A 13,132-nucleotide genomic window follows, 5' to 3' on the forward strand; every position below is an offset into this window, starting at 1 on the left:
GAATATCTTCATTTATCACAACCTCACTTTTATTTACTAAGATACCCCAGAAAAACTGAAACACAAAGTCTGCAGGTATGAAGCACTGGGGTTGTCTCTGATTTGTCCCTTGAGTACAAATTTGTGTTACTGTGACTTGTCATCCTGCTTATGAGAAACCACACAAGGCTCACAACTAAATGTGATTAGAATCCTTTTCTCAAATATAAAATAAATACAAACCTCCCCCCTGGCATTGTAAACCACCTTTCCTTGCAAGCTGACAGCAACAATACAAACTGTCTTGCAGAGTGACTCATGCAAGTCTGACACGTACCAAGCTCCAGAACCTAGGCTGGAGAGGTACCACTGCCTTTTATTTTTAGTATTTGCACAACAGTAACTGTCTGGCATCCTCTGGAACATGCCTGCCATGTAGTTCAAAGGAAGGGATAAGAAACCTCCCATCTATTATGCAACAGTCTCTGGGTTTTTTGCACACAAATAAAGGGGCAGCACCATGAGTGAGCAACCTCAGGCTCCCCAGATGGTTGTGCCGAGTGAGGAGAGATGGGACTGGAGCAAACTGATTCCAGCTGGTACTCCAACAGCCCAGGCACAGAACATCTACCTTACGTTTCCTGCCAGTGCACAGAAGACTGAAACAGGGAGAGGACTGAAATCTATTAAACCACCACACAACTGCAAACTGATCTTGCACATGGGAAACCTCAAACCCAAATGCAAACCCCAGTACAAGCAGTAAGCAAAACTAATAGGGTGCCGCAGGCTCTGCGCTGGCAGATGGAAAGAACTTGCTAGGTACATCTGCAGGCTACAAACTCCCAAGGATTTTATTGCATCACACTGGAATCTCACCAGAGTAATTAACAAAACAAATTACATTATACCAGTAGCTCCTTCAAAGTCTAAATGCTTCAGAAGGGACAAGTGACAAAACCATTCACTGTTCAGATGAAAACATGTGCCTGCAGAGCCAGCTGTGGCCAGACTGCTTGCTCCAGTGAGTCTGAAGAGCTACAGGATCAGCACCAAGTGAAGAGATAAAGTCAGATGCATTAGTCATGGGCTCTGCACTGCCATTAACACATTGAGGGAACATTCACCTCCTCATGTCAGCTCTTCTAATAAATGACATTATGAAGCCAGTGACAGGTTGTACAGTCCTACCAATTTGCTAATCTTAGCATGACCAGAATTTAGGAGCATGACCTCTGTCCTCAGCCACCAGCATCCCTTCCTCTGCACTCCTCATGGATTTCTGTGGCAGCACTTTTACAGTCACAGATTGTATCAGGTTGGAAGGGACCCTCCAGGAGCATCTTGTCCAAGCCCCTGCAGGCAGCAAGGACACCTCCAGCCAAAGCAGGCTGCCCAGGGACACAGCAAGGCTGAGCTTGGATGTCTGCAGGGATGGAGCCTCAAGCACCTCCCTGGGCAGCCTGTGCCAGTGTCTCCCCAGCCTCCCTGTGCAGAGCTTCCTCCTGCTGTCCAACCTAACCCTGCCCTGCTCCAGTTCCAAACCCTTGCCCCTGGGCCTATCCCCACAGCCCCTTCTGAACAGTCCCTGCCCAGCCTGCCTGGAGGTGCCCTGCAGATATTGCAATGCAGCTCTAAGGTCTCCCTGGAGCCTTCTCTTCTCCAGGCTGCACAGCCCCAACTCTCCCAGCCTGTCTCTTCTCATTTCTTCCTGAGTGCTCTCAGCTGTCCACATTGTTCAGGGTTTTCATGCAGACCATTTAAAGTTCATTCAAACCAGCCTGTCCAGCAAGCTTGTCCTGATCTCATGACTCATGGATAAATTATCAATGCCAATCTGGTCACCTTTCTCAAAATTCTGTTCCTACTCTGCCAGATATTCAGTTACCCCACCTCAAAAAAAGAACCTTTCAAGATTTTGCATAATGTTGTCACAACTCATCCAAAAATCTCTTACCATGTTTCTTTCTGCAGGGACTGCACATCTCCACACACCAACTCATCCGTTTCCATCTCACCTACTGCAGCTGCCTTCTCCCTGAACACACTGAGCCCTGCAGGAGCCTTTCTGGCCAGCACTGCTGGAACCACGCATAGGGTGCATCACTGAGAGCCGTTTCCAACCACGAATCTCCTCTCTGCAGAAAGGTCTCTCAGGCTCCAGCCCAGCCAACATTACTCCATTGACACTTCCTGCTACAGAGTCACAGAATCACTGTGATTGAAAAAGACCTTCAAGATCATCGACTCCAACCATTATCTAACTCCAACAAGTCTGGTGCTCAACCATGTCCCTCCAACATTAAGACTATTAAGACTCCAAAGGCTAAGAGGAAAGTCAGCTTCAGTGGGGTCTACCAGTTGGGTTTTTTGTTCCAATTCAGACTGCAAAGGGCTTAAACAAACAAACAAAAAAGGCAAAGGCTGCATTCAGATCATGTGAAGATCACAAGTGAGCTTAAATCCTTAAACCCACATGTTGTATCATGCCACTTAGTATCCATTGGCATGGCTGTAGAAGCAGACAGTCATGTCCACACACATCAGGATGATCCCTTCACACTGCTTTGGGACCTGTGCCAGCTTGCACAAAGCCAGGCTGGCATTTCTGCTCTTGTCTCTGCAGCCTGATAAAACAGAGAGTCAATTTCCTTACACTTTCAGGCTTGCTTGTTTGTTTGTTTTCAAGAAGAGCATCCTGCCAAAAACCAAATCACCACAAAAGATAACTTTGTAGGAGCTGAGCATTGCAGCAGTTCATTTTTCTTGCCTATCTTGTGGTGGCTTGCGAGCAATTCAGCTGTGCCACGCCCCAGCCTCAAACCCCTCAGGAGAGGAGGAAAAGTGCCAGCTGAAAGCCATACCTGGCAGGAGCAGTGTGCTCCAAGCCATCCTCCCGCTAGGGCTGCCTCAGGTCAGAGAGATGCTGCAGATCCCAGAGCACAGGCACAGCAACAGCAGCACACAGAACTGTACACTCAGCACATCTGCAGCAGTCACTGCCCAGGCACAGACCAAGGGTCCTGCTCACGGAGCAAGCCTCTGCAGCATAGCAGCTGGACACCGACTGTCCCAAACACTTTGCCAGGGAAGCTCCCAGCCCACTCAAACAGCAAGCTGCCCTCTCCTGCCTTCAAAGGGTCTCAAGAAGCAAGGCTCCATGAAAAGATGTGCACAGCTGAGACAATCTGAGGGCAGATTTCTCCTCTCAAGAATTTAAGTGCTTTGACTGTACTGAATTCTCCTACCACCATATTGAGAGAGCAAAGGGGAACAAAGTCAGGTTTATAGTTGTGGGTTTTTCCTCTTTAAATGGGTGGAAAGACGCTGGCAAAAGATGCAGGCACAATGCCATTAAGGACAGGGGAAACAGGAGGGAAAAATTAGGAGTAAAATGATACCTTCTTAGATTATTTTGGCCACCAGTAGCTACATAGTAAAACCAAATAGTTCTGGCCCTATAGAGAGCAAGACAGGCCCCAAAACTGCACTACTGGCCAGAACATCAGACATCATTGTAAGTGCCAGGGAAAACAGGATTACCTTGCATCTCATGAACAGCTACATTTGTCCCACGGCACTCAGGAAGGGACTGGAACTGCAAGCATGGGGTTAGCGCCACATCATCTCCCCAGTTTAAGGTAAAGGCCACACATGGAGCTACAAACACTTTGCAAGTAAGTTTTCTAGCAGGAAAGGGAGTATGAGGCCCTGACAAACAGCACACAACATGATGGAGTCTGTTTGTCCAGCCCCAGGGGTCGTTTAGGGCCCTGAAAAAACTATTCAACAGTCAAAATAAACCCCAGCTGATTGAAGCTGTTCATATTAGGAACTCTAAAATTTAGACATTTCCATTGGCATTCCCTTGCCAAAGGCACACATGATGCACACTCAGAAACTGAAGGAAGTTGACTGGGCCAAACATCCCGGGAGTGTTAAGAGAGAATTATCAGACAAGACACAGGTGTGCATGCAGCAGAGAAGGTAGGATTCTGTCCTCCAGAAGCACACCACTCTGAGCAAAGTCTCACAGCTGCTCATTTGCAGGTTGTATTTTAGCCAGCAAGCTTAGCAAGCAGCTTGACAGATCTCACGCTGACCCCAAATTTCACATTGCTCTGCCTCCAGGCCAGTCACAACTGTGCTGTCTGTGTGCAGGCTGATCTGTGACTGACTCCAGAACCCAGCTCATTTTCCGACATGGAATCTGGTCTAGACCCTGGCTTTCCAGGAAGTCCTCGATGCTACACAGAATGTAAGAGCTGACTTGCTTCCCCAGAGTTCTCCAGGACTCCTGGCAAGAGGAGACGCAAGTCTGTGTGTTTTGCACCATGGCTGGTTTGCTTGCAGTCAGTTGTGGGAAACTCTGCTGGAAGAAGGGAGAAGGGTAGAGAAGAAGAGTAAGAGGAGTTTAAAACAACACAGATTATTTCTAAGGCATCCTTTAACTTTTAAGGAAAGTTAAGCAAAGTCAGTTCAGAGGGATGCCACGCAGCGAAGTGGCACACAGAGAGCAGCACCTCCTGAGCTGCTCCATGGAACTGATGTCCTCTGCCTGGCAGGTGCCCTTGATGCTGTCTTGCACAAAAGCCTTGTCTGCAAAATGGAGAGAAGTGGGTCTGACAGGTGGACCCCTCAGAGGATCAGGGATGGTCATACTCATGAGTTGTGATCAACACCAGTGATGAGTGGTGTCCCTCAGGAGTCCATCCTGGGACCAGTACTATTTAACATCTTTGTCAGGGACATGGACAGTGGGACTCAGTGCAGACACCAAGCCTGCATCAGACCCCTAGCTGAGTGGGGTGACTGATATTCTGAAGGGAAGGGATCCCAGCCCAGAGGGACCTTGACAGGCTGGAGAAGTGGACCCACAACAGCCTCATGAGGTTCAACAAGGCCACGGCCAAGATCCTGCACCTGGGCCAGGGCAATCCCAAACACAGGAGTAGGATGATGGTGAAAGGACGTGGGGTAATGGTTTCAAACCGAAAGAGATTTAGATTAGAAATTCTTTATTGTGAAGGTGGTGAAACACTGGAAGAGGCCACATGTGGATGCTCATCCCCGGCAGTGTTGAAGGCCAGGTTGGACAGGGCTTTGAGCAATCTAATTTCACCAGTGGAAGTTCCACTCATGGCAGGTGGAGTGCAACTGTATGATCTACAGGGACCCTTCCGATCCAAACCTTTCTGTGATGTCTAGAGAAAAATCAGCTCACTTCAAACAGACAACTCATACTGGGGAAATTAAGAAAAAACTTGCATCAAATTCCAGTCTACTACAGAAAAATATTTTGCATTTTCTTATCCATTTGTGATCCACACTGTTTGGTGGTGAAACCTTGCATTATCCAGCAATCCTATCTTCCATGACTTCTGTTTCTGGAGTTATGTGCCAACAGAGGGAAACACTGAAGTCAGCTCCAGGAATCCTGTCTTCTCCAGACATGTGGAACAAGGCAGTTTAATTGCCACCAGGGCAAGGACACTGTGGAATACAGACACAATGACTTGATCTAAAGATACTAAGAGTTTCTTCCTAAGCCACAGTTGTGATTCAGGAGAGGTTTCAGCTCCTCTATGGACTAGAAAGTCAACAGGAACAAAAGGCTGTGCTGCTTTGTGGTTTGGACAGAAGTAGCTTAAGTATCGTTCATACAAGGAGATCTGCTTCAAAGCCTGCATTTGAGCAGAGGAGAGACTGCTCCTTGTGCACCTGACAATGCATCAGAGTAAATACTGCTGTGCAAACCCCATTCTGATCTGCTACTGCCTGCAAAGCCAGGACACAGCCATCACCTTCCTCTACAACAGAGTGCAGGGGACTGCTTATGCCACAGAGAAGCTCGGTAAGCCTTACAGTCTGCACAATGCCTCTTTTCCTCCTCTCTCCTTTTGCAGTCTGTCCATGGGTGGTGTGTTGCACTAAGGTTCCAAGTGCACACAGGGCACATCCAAGCTGTTTCCTCCATGTCTGCCATAAAATGCCCTGTAAGGTATGACTCCAACACCCAACAGCACTCTCTGCCACTCTGCTCTGCACACCCAGACTTCAACAAATACTAAAGAGGTAGATCACAGTGATCTCATCATTGAAGAAACAAGTAAGGAAGGAAGGAGATGGCAGAGTCTGTATCAGCCTGCAGACACTGTTACAATGCTCTGCACTGGCACCCCTCACCTGTTCACCTTTCATTGACATGGAAATTGGTGCCGGTCTGATCTCTTGCTTCTTCCTCTATAGCTGTTACTTCACCCCAAGACTCTCATGAGGGACTCTCTCAGTATTTGGCCAAGCCTGGCTGTTTGGACCTCCAAAGGCAGTCAGTGTCTATGCAGAATGCAACCAGCCACAGAGCTCCAGCGTGTCCCTTCCTTTGCTGACAAGATGACCCTTTGTGCTGGTCCCAAGGGGGTGCATCCACAGGGGCCAGAGGGAGGGAAGAGAAACACAGAACATGCACACAGAGAAAGGCTGCCCTATAACTAATAATATTATCCTTAAGAAGAGGGCTGGAGGAAGGGAGCTAATGCACGCAGATTGTTACAGGAAGAATGCAATGTCCTCACCACAAAACTAATTGAACTGCCTCTGTGCTACACACAAATGCCAAGCAGAAACTGTGATTCTTGCCATACACAAAACATTTTATCCATACAGAGAGGTAATGGTCACAGAGGAAAAAGGTTGGGAATGCAGAAAGAAACAAGGCTTAAAACGCACAACACTGTCCCATCCCCCTCCCCTCATGCCAACCTCTCATCTATAATCCAACACAAGAGAGACAACAGGCAAACAGCAAGAGGTCATCTTCAAAGGGCTGGTTGCCAGGGGAGGCCAGTGGAAAGAGCGAAGGCATGTCCCCATCAAAGTCCAGCAGCTGTGAGAGAGTCACAGAGGTGCAGCTTCCCCCGGGGCTGCAATGAAATTCAGAGATGGAGGGCAGTGCTGGAACTGCTCTAGCTGCAGTGTAAAATGGGCAGCTTTGCACTCTGCACCAGGGAAAGCACAAGAGAGAAGGGTTATGGTATTTTAATCCTTTTCTCCACCCAGTTTTGCACTTCAGATACTCAAGCTCCTGTTCAAACTCATCAAAATCCAGCCTGTAGAATTGCTGCAGCAGCAGGCAGAAGGCAGCAGCAAGGATGCACTTTCTCCTCAGTTCAGAATGAAAACTTGGGCTTAAGTGACTGCACACAAAACATAGCTGGAAAGGTACAGCAGATAAGGCACAGCCAACCTTCTCACAGAAAACACAAACACATCTTCACAGTTGGAGCCTGGGAGACTGTCCCACAATAAAAACTGCCTGCAAGTAATACCCAGCAAAGCATAGATCATTATTCCCGGAGAAAGCATGAGGCAGTAACACAGAGTCCCGCAGCTGCAAGATTTGCGTAAAAAAAGTCAGAAGCCAATGTAGGAACCACAGAGTCCAGCTCTCAGAATTCTCACAGCTTTAGCTCTCTGTATTAAATGAACATGCAGGAAGAGAAGCTGCAATATGCAAGCAGTAAAATCTAATAGTTTAAGTAAAATCAAGCAGCAGAGATGAACCCAAGCCGCTCCATTATGAACAAAGAATTAAAAATGTCAGTTCTGACTTTAGCAGTTCTCAGAAGCTGGAGGCCTCTCTGGCTCAGAGAAATGATTGCTAACCTCGTGCTGTAAGCAGCTTCATTAGCCAATAGAACTTGGAGATGTAGCTGCTGAATTATCAGGTAGTGGTAGGGCAGAAATAATTTAATTACACTGACCTAGCACCCCACGTCTAGAACCGTCCCCAAAACACAGGAGGAAGGGCAGCAGCTGGCCCTGGCCAAGGCTCAGTAGACAGCCTTCCTTCCTCAGCACTTAGCAGTTCACAGCACCAAGGTTCAGCTGACGGCAGCAGGTGAGAGCAGCTCCAGGGAAAACTCAGATGGCACAGAGTTCCTCTGGGTTGCAAGTATAAAGGTTGACAGGGAGAAAGTTTATTTAGAAAGTTCTTGATTTGCACCCTGACTGAAAGCCAGTCTGGAAGCACAAGCACCAAAGACCCCTTGGCGTTACCGCACCAGAGCTGCAGTCCCCTTCGCACCAAGGCTTTGCCAAGGTTTACTGCTGCTCTCCATCAGGGCAAGGCATCACTGAGCAGCCTAAACCAGAGCACTGGGTTTGTGTCTCTCAAAGTGATCTGCTGAAGCTGATCACAAAAAGCAATCCTACTGTCAGTACTTAAGCATCTGCATCACCACCAGAAGGTTTAAGAGCCCCAAACCAAGGGTGTGTTGAAAACCCTTCATGCTGGACAGTTATTTGTTCATTAGCTCTAAGAGAGTCACAAGAGTCCAAGAGAGTAAGGAACTGGTGTGTGCACCAGCAGAATGGGTCTCCACCTACACAATGCAATGACCAAATGTGAATCTGTGGGGCCACCATGGCTTCAACACACTGACTGCCCCAAAGAAGAACTTGAGAACTGAATCACTCTACAGCAGCTCTATTTGCTGAGCACTCCTAGCATGGCTAACTCTCTGGGGAAACAAAAGCGTCACCATCTCTTTCTAGATTCATACATAGCTGACTTGAAGGCAACTATCACACTCTTGCATTGAATTTTATCATAAATTACAAAGCACTCTCCCACTCTCTACCTTTACCTTCAACTTACATTGCAGCAAACAAAAAATGTTCAAGAATATGCCAGTGACATATTTTACATTCTGGAGACAGTGAGGTCCATCCTAAGTAGTTTGTCAGAGCTTATACTTTGGTCAGATTGGTGTTTGTAAGCCACCCTGGAGCAACACACAAACAGGTAGAGTTTACAGAAGCTCTGTTTCAGACTCCAGCTGCCAAATATCCCAGTTTCCCCACTCTGTGCACCACATCTTCCCTAGCTCTCCTCTCCAAGACCCATCACTTGACCTCTTTTTCCATGTGACAACCTCATGTATGGTTCACTGTACCTTTCCAATCTATTGCCTCTGCTCATGTGAAAGCATTGCAAGGTGTTAGGGAAACTCTAGAGGTTAAAGAGCCAGCTAGTTCTGAAAGTCCAGCTCCTCCAAACAGCCATAGCCTTCTCTTTGTTCCTACACTAAAGAAATCACCTTCACAGCCTCCTTCAGGCTCTGCCCCTGCTCCGCACTCCCATTCACTGGGCAAAGTCCAAACATCACTCCCAGTTTTTACCATACCCATTTGTCAGGATGGCCACCCCAACACAGCCTCTCTGACCTATTTCAAAGGCAAATACAAGGAAGCCAAAGCCTCTGCTGCAGTTACAGGGGCGACGGCTTTCCAACAGGCTGCAGGCAAAGGTCCCTTGTCTCCTGCACTGGAAAGTGACCTTCTCGTCGTGCTTCAGCTTGTCTGAGCAGGAGCTGGAGGCGTTCCCCTTTTGCTCTGGACAGACCACTCTGCTCACCAGATCTCACCCCAGTGGAGTATGGAGGTGGCCTGGTTTCTGTTCCAGCAACATCATTTCCAACTGCATAGAAATCCTTCCTTCCTCCCTCTGCTCAGCTTCCTCATTCGCAGCACAGGGCAAAGCTGTCTCTGCCCAGAAGAACTGAGTATTGGGAAAACAAAGAGCGGTGGCCAGAACCACGGCATGTAAAGTAGGGGCAGAGGGCAGTGCAGGTTAAGGTGCAGGGAGGATTTTCCCACCACAGAAAACACCTGGTGCACTGCGCTCTCCTTATCAGGTAACGAGAACTGCCTTCAGCCTCTTCCCTTAGGAGAGTGCAGTGAGCAGTGAGATCTTCCATGGCTGTAGATGGGAAGAAACCCTAGGATTCAGCAGGGAAATGCCCTTCTGAGGAACAGCCACCTGATGGCAGCCTGTGGCTTCAGTCCCATCATTCCCAGTGGCAACTGGCAACCATTTTGAGCGAGGTTAGCTCCACAATGAGTCACCACTGAAGAATGTTCTGTAGTAGGGAGAATGACTTAAAAATAAAAAGCTATTCTTAATTCTAATGTAGCACGTTGCTGAAACAGTCACTGCAAATATTCCCATCTCACAGGCTGTGAAATTCTTCCTCCTGCTTCCACCCTCAACCTGTTTCACTTTGCTCAGCTGTTAGTTGGTTCCCACAGCTCAGCCCAGTGCCCTGCTCCAACCACTGCCCATTTGTGCTGTGACACCTAGAACCACCATGCTATTCTGCAGTCAAGACATGAACAACCCTTCCTTCTTTCCCATCTTTCAAAGAAATTTGGAGAAACTTAACACTTGGTGCCTGAGAGCTTCCCTGTGCATTCTTTCAAGTCACACTATGAAAAAGAAGAATTTCTGAAATTCCAGAGACATTATGCACTCCCATTTCATTACAAAGAAGTTAATTTCCTGATCTAAGAGCAAAATTCGACTTAACTTTAAATACAGAATGGCAAACCTGATTTACTGACCTGAAAACATGCCAGCCTTGCTCAGCCTCTCTGACAGCACCTCCAGGCACCAGCCTGCCTGCTGCAGCACCCTGTAGATGGGGCAAGTTCCCAGGTACCACAGGTTCTAAAACATAAAAACTGCCTAAAGCTTTTTTATGCAAATAATTTGACACTGCTGTTCCACGTGTCAATTTTGATCTAAGCTGTACAGTAATGCTATAGTGAAGCATGAGATTTAAGGTAGCCCAATTCAGTCTTCATTTCAGAGAGCTGTGCTCCCCTTCAGGATGCAGCAGCAGCATTCCTCCCCTTTGCTTTTGATCTCCTTACAGATTTCTCTTTCCTACAGCCATTAATTTATCACCTCACCACTCTTCCAGACCACCCTTTCACTTCTTCTCATCCACCCCAATCCCCCTTTTGTTTTCCTTAAGCCAGCCTCTGCAGCCCTGGCATGCAGCCCACGTGTGCTACCAAGTCCAGCAGAGCTTGTTGACTTGAGCTGAGTGCTGTGCATCTACTGCCAGCCCATCTCACCACTGAGGTATGCCTCACTGACTAAGAGTGTAATGCTGTAAAATGTACTCCAAGAATGCAGCAGTGTGGGACAAACGAGCGCTGTCTGCAGGACATTTCACTCCCATGTTAGAAAAGTTAAGAGAGTGCAGTCAACAAGGTAAGATGCTGTAAGAACATCCAATCTAGCACTGTGGCTAACGCAGCTGAATACTTCCCAAGGGACTGGATTGCTTCCTCTGCCATACAGCTCCTATGCAACACTGGGCAAGTCATAAAAGCAGCCACACAGGGTGTGACCCAAATCCAGCCAGCACAGTGTCTTATCTCCAGCAGTGTCCAACTGCAGACCTGTGGAGAAGGGGAAAAGCAGAACAGACACAGAACAATCCTTCTTTCTTAATTACAGCTATCAGTGATAAAAAGATTTCCAGAGCTAAGACTTTATCCAGAACACTCTGTTTAATAGCAAGGAATGCAGCTGAGTTTCATGACTTCACCTTTTGGCTGACACCCATTCTGCTGGCTTTTACACCATCCTGTAACAAGTAACACTCTCTACTCTTTTTAAATACACATTCTGTTGCTAACTTCAGAGCTGCTCTCTGGATCTCACTGAGTAGTCTCTGACAGTCCTTGTCCCATGAGCAATACTCAACAATTGTTCCTTAGTCACTGTCTGCACATCATGATGTTGTCAACAGCCCCTTTTCAAAGCTGGAAAAATTCAGCCTATTTCAATCTCTCTACTGCATGGTGAGGCTGCTTCACAGCTCCTTATCTGCCTGTTCCTCTTCCTAGTCTCCCTTTCCAATTTTACAATGCACTGACTTGAACTGCACACAACACTAAAGCTCTTGGGATCCCAATGGTGCCCACAAGGTCTTCTGCTTTGCTCTCTGGTCCCTTCCTAGTAATAGCAATATGAAAAATTAAAATTACATTTTCAGCCTTACTTCTACTAGGATAAGGTTTTCACAGTTATTCTTGGGAAGGAGAAGAAACCTTAGCCACAACTTCGAGAAACCTTTCACCAGTCACTAGTGGTGTCCCCCAGGGATCAGTGCTGGGCCCCATCCTATTCAATATCTTTATTGATGATGTAGATGAAGGAATTGAGTCCATCATCAGTGAGTTTGCAGATGACACTAAGCTAGGAGCAGGTGTTGATCTGCTGGAGGGTAGAAGGGCCCTGCAGAGGGACCTGGACAGGCTGGATGGGTGGGCAGAGGCCAATGGATGAGATTTAACAACGCTAAGTGCAAGGTTCTACACTTTGGCCACAACAACCCCAAGCAGCGCTACAGGCTGGAGACAGAGTGGCTGAGAGCAGCCAGGCAGAAAGGGACCTGGGGGTGCTGGTTGATGATAGGCTGAACATGAGCCAGCAGTGTGCCCAGGTGGCCAGGAAGGCCAATGGCATCCTGGCCTGGATCAGGAATAGTGTGGCCAGCAGGACAAGGGAGATTATTCTTCCCCTGTACTCAGCCCTGGTCAGGCCACACCTTGAGTCCTGTGTCCAGTTCTGGGCTCCTCAATTCAAGAGAGATGTTGAGGTACTAGAACATGTCCAGAGAAGGGCAATGAAGCTGGGGAGGGGCCTGGAACACAAACCCTATGAGGAGAGGCTGAGGGAGCTGGGGGTGTTTAGCCTGGAGAAGAGGAGGCTCAGGGGTGACCTCATTGCTGTCTACAACTACCTGAAGGGAGGTTGTAGGCAGGTGGGGGTTGGTCTCTTCTCCCAGGCAACCAGCAGCAGAACAAGAAGACACAGTCTCAAGTTGTGCCAGGGAGGTATAGGCTGGATGTTAGGAGGAAGTTCTTCACAGAGAGGGTGATTGCCCATTGGAATGGGCTGCCCAGGGAGGTGGTGGAGTCGCCATCGCTGGAGATGTTCAAGAGGAGACTGGATGAGGCACTTGGTGCCATGGTCTAGTTTATTGGATAGGGCTGGGTGATAGGTTGGACTGGATGACCTTGGAGGTCTCTTCCAACCTGGTTGATTCTATGATTCTATGATTCTATGACCATCCTTTTCATTCTTCCTGGTGCATGCCTCCAGCTTGCACTGCAGCTAATAAGATCCCTACCAAGATCAGCACTGATCCATAACCCACTGCAGATACAGCTGTGACTCAGGGAGAATCCCTTTAACAAAGGTCCTCACATGGCACATTCAGCCAAAAACAACACAGTGCAGGGTCTGCAGAAAACGTGACATTGCAAAACACGACGAAAAACCCAAGGTCAG

This window comes from Indicator indicator, chromosome 26, assembly GCF_027791375.1.
Source record: "Indicator indicator isolate 239-I01 chromosome 26, UM_Iind_1.1, whole genome shotgun sequence".
NCBI classification, from domain to species: domain Eukaryota; kingdom Metazoa; phylum Chordata; class Aves; order Piciformes; family Indicatoridae; genus Indicator; species Indicator indicator.